This window comes from Anolis carolinensis, chromosome 5 (assembly GCF_035594765.1).
Source record: "Anolis carolinensis isolate JA03-04 chromosome 5, rAnoCar3.1.pri, whole genome shotgun sequence".
NCBI lineage: Eukaryota > Metazoa > Chordata > Lepidosauria > Squamata > Dactyloidae > Anolis > Anolis carolinensis.
Window position 1 is genome coordinate 18,536,945 of NC_085845.1, and position 4,130 is coordinate 18,541,074.

The following is a 4,130-nucleotide window of genomic DNA, read 5'->3' on the forward strand; positions in this document are numbered from 1 at the left end:
TGAAATCACCTAACATAATCATGGCCTTGCTGCTTTATTTTTCCTGATAATGCCACAAATCTTCATTACTGTTTTAGGACCATTTATAACTTGTCCTTGATACTCTGTAATCTTTGGTAAATTCTGCTTAGATAAATATTTATCTGCTTTCACCAAGGTGATTTCTTGGTATGTATATAATGATGAATAATATTGTTGGAACACCTTTTGTATATTTGCATTGTCTGATATTACAACATTTCAGTCTTCTAATTGTAATATCACCTTCTTTTCCTTTTCTTTTCAAGGTTTATAAGGCAACCATCGTTGCTGTTTATTTGCAAATTCAATTTTGTTTTGCTTTACATAATTCATCTTAATTTTCATCACCCTCAATATTAGCATAGATAACTTTGAATATGTTTTTTTATTTTTAACTGTGATTTTTTTAGTGTTGTTTGTGTTCAATTGTTTTAATGTTTGTATGTTTGTATATTTTAAATTGTATACTAATACTTTTATGTCAAGTCACTTTGAGTCCCCTTTGGAGAGATAAAGCAGGGTATAAATAAATATAATAAATTAATAAATAAAACCACCTTTTTAAAATCCTAGTGTTTCATCATAATTGTATTTGACAGAAACTTCACTGACTGTCGAAGGCTTTCATCGCCGGAATCACTTCGCAAAATGTCAAGAGATAATGCTTCTGGAACATGGCCATACAGCCCAGAAAACTCAAAACAACCCACTTTCCTGATTCTTCATCCTTCCTTTTTATCTCATGACCATCCAGAATCTAATTAATGTTCTCTTGTTATGTTTTTCTAAGTTCTGGTAGATGAATGATGAATAGAGCACCCTCTAGTAAAAGCTTCACTCATATCCAAAACTCTTCTAACATCTGCATCTTTATTCAAATTATCCTTAAAAATTGTTTTTGCAGCCTTCCGCCACTTTATCATTATGTAGCAATGATTCGTTCTGACTGCAACTAAAAGTATTTTTCTTCTTCTTGAAACCAAATGCTTCAAGGATTATCATTATTAAAAGTATTTGGAAATATTTCCATTTTAACAGACATGGCTGAATGCTATGAAACCCAGGATAGTTTTTCGTTTTATTTGCCAACGGGTGTTAATGCCTCACCATAACTCCCAGGATTCCATCGCATTGATTCTACATTGTAAATGCATCCACTATCTGGGGATCATCTCTGAGATCTCCTTATGTGGGGAATCGTCTGGTTTTGCTGTGGTTGAACTGCAACTCCTAGCAGTCCTAGCCAGCATAGACTTCAATGAAAAACACTGGGAATTGCAGTACAATAGCATTTTGAGGTCCTCAACACTCCTATATCTGATTTGAAGCAGGAATAGGACTGGTGTGCCCCCACAAATCTTGTTGGACTGCAAATCCCAGCATTCATATGCTGTGTTGGCTAGAGCTGATGGAAGATGCGATTACACAATATCTGGAGGATGACAGTTCAACTTCTCACCATTATAACGAGTTAATTACATGTTAATTACTTGTGTTCCCAATTCTCATCTAGAATCCCTTTAGGTTAAATTGTCACAGTTAGCAGGGCAGCACACTTGTTCCAATTTATACATCTATTTGCATTACAGTGGCAAGATCCGAGTTGTATTGCATCAGGCACTGCCCTAAGTGATATATAATCCGCCTTGCCTTGTGATGGCTGCAATCTAAAGACTAGATTGGGTAAAGAGTTCATGCAAAAGTTCAGAGACAATTTGGGAGGGCTATGTGATTCCCTTTCCTGCTCTAAAGAAAATCAACAGAAAGAACAGGACTTTACCTTGGAATCAACCTTACCAACCTGGCAGTGCTTTAAGACTGCAGGAAGGAGGCATTGATACCTGAACCAGTTCTGGAAAGAAGGAGGAAAGATTAGAGACAAAATACCCTTGAATTTCTTCCATCACTAGGGTTGGTGTCACCCAGCGTGGTAACAAATGGTGTCTACCCCTTGTCCTCCACAAAATACTACAATATTGCAGCTAAAATACTTGAAAATTTGACAAAATCAACCACTTTTTTTTAAAAAGCAACTAAAACAACAGCATGTGCTTATAGTGCATGTAGACAAAACCATGTGATTCAAAACATTTTTAATTAAGTAGTCTCAGTGCAGTTTGTATCCCACATACCCCACTAGTGATGCCACTGTGCCTTCAAGTCCTTTCCAACTTATGATGGCCTAAAATCACAGGATTCATCTTTGCCTTTCTCTGAGGATGAGGGAGCGTGACCTGCCCAAAACCAGTGGTTTTCTATGGCGGGGCAGGAAATTCATACTCAGTGCTCAAACCACTACACCAAGCTGGGTCTTGGAGGATGTCCCTAAGAGAGACACGTTACAGTTTTAATGGCAAGATTTGTTCAGGAGGGGTTTGCCATTGCTTTCCTCAGAAGCTGAGAGAGTGTGACTTGCCTAAGGTCACTCAGTGGGTTCCTATGACTGAGGAGGAAAATTGACCCTTGGTCTCCAGAGTCATACTCCAACATCCAAATCACTATACCATGCTGCCTTTTGAAGGGCAATTCTAAGTGGCTTTATTGGAAAGCTTTATTCAGAAGGGGCTTGCCACTTCTTTCCTCAGAAGCTGAGAGAGTATGACTTGCTTAAAGTCACCAAGTTGGTTACCACTTGGCTGGAAAGAACATAGAAAGTGGGGAGTTAAAAATGGTTTGAATATCCAGCGGACTTCATGCTTCAGGATTACATCTTGGAAAGGAGAACCAAATCCACATTAGGCCGAAACAGGGATCTGAAATGGAGAAGATTGATAAAGATTGAAAAGAAAAATATGAAGAATGGAACCATACTCTCCTACATTTGATTAATTAAAATAATATTTGAATAAAAGAAAGTACTGTTCTTGGAGTGTCGGGGGAGAGGCAGGAGGGGAGTAATATGGATAGACACAGGTCGGAGATAAATGTGGAATTGGCATTGTTAAGAAAATTAAGAAAACAACATTCTGCATGTATTTTGAAAGGGTGACTGATTTTGATATTATTCTACCCATGTTAAAAACAAAACCATTAACACAAAAAGAAAGAAATGTTCTCTCTTGGAATATTTAGATCCTCCAACATCACTTTGTGGTCAACATCTGCAAGTCATTGACTATAAAGTCATGTTGAGGGACCTGGGGATTTATAGAGATGAAATATTAATCAACTCTACAAAATGTGTTGTCAAAGGCTTTCATGGCCGGAATCATTGCTGTGAGTTTTCCAGGCTGTATGGCCATGTTCCAGAAGCATTCTCTCCTGTCATTTCACCCACACCTATGGCAGGCATCCTCTGAGGTTGTGAGGTATATTGGAAACTAGGTCAGTGAGGTTTATATATCTATGGAAGGTCCAGCGTGGGAGAAAGAACTCTTGTCTACTGGAGGCAAGTGTGAATGGTGCAATTAATCACCTTGATTAGCATCAAAAAGCCTTGCAGCTTCAAAACCTGTCTGATTCCTGTCTGGGGGAATCCTTCTTTGGGAGGTGTTAGCTGGCCCTGATTGTTTCATGTCTGGAATTCCCGTTTTCAGAGTATTCTTTATTTACTGTCATGATTTAAGAGTTTGTTTTAAATAATACTAGCCATATTTTGTTCATTTTCATGGTTTCTTCGATTCTGTTGAAATTGTCCACATGCTTGTGGATTTCAGTGGCTTCTCTGTGAAGTCTGGCATGGTGGTTGTCAGAGTGGTCCAGCATTTCTGTGTTCTCAAATAATATGCTGTGTCCAGGTTGGTTCATCACGTGCTCTGCTATGGTTGACTTCTCTGGTTGAATTAGTCTGCAGTGCCTTTCATGTTCCTTGATCCGTGTTTGGACAATGCTGCTGTGTTTGGTGGTCCCTCTTGTAGACTTGTCCACAGCTGCATGGTTTATGGTAGACTCCTGCAGGGGTGAGAGGATCCCTCTTGTCCTCCTCTGAACTGTAGCATTTGTTGGATTTTCTTAGTGGGTCTGTATAGTTTATAGCTTGTGTTTCTTCATCAGCTTCCCTATGCGGTCAGTGGTTCCCTTGATGTTGGGTAAGAACACTTTTCCTTTGGGTGGATCTTTGTCTTGACTCTCCTGGCTTGTTCTTGGTCTCGCAGCTCTTCTGAGGTCTG

At 38.9% G+C, this 4,130-nt stretch overlaps 1 long non-coding RNA gene across 1 annotated transcript in view; it reads right to left on the minus strand.

The window, feature by feature from the left end:
• Positions 1 to 2,099: 2,099 nt before the first annotated feature.
• Positions 2,100 to 4,130, minus strand: part of LOC134299339 (uncharacterized) — a 32,043-nt gene continuing 30,012 nt past the window's right edge. Inside the window, exon 3 of the long non-coding RNA XR_010006522.1 lies at positions 2,100 to 2,774. This is a non-coding gene — a long non-coding RNA (uncharacterized LOC134299339). The remainder of the gene's footprint in view (positions 2,775 to 4,130) is intronic.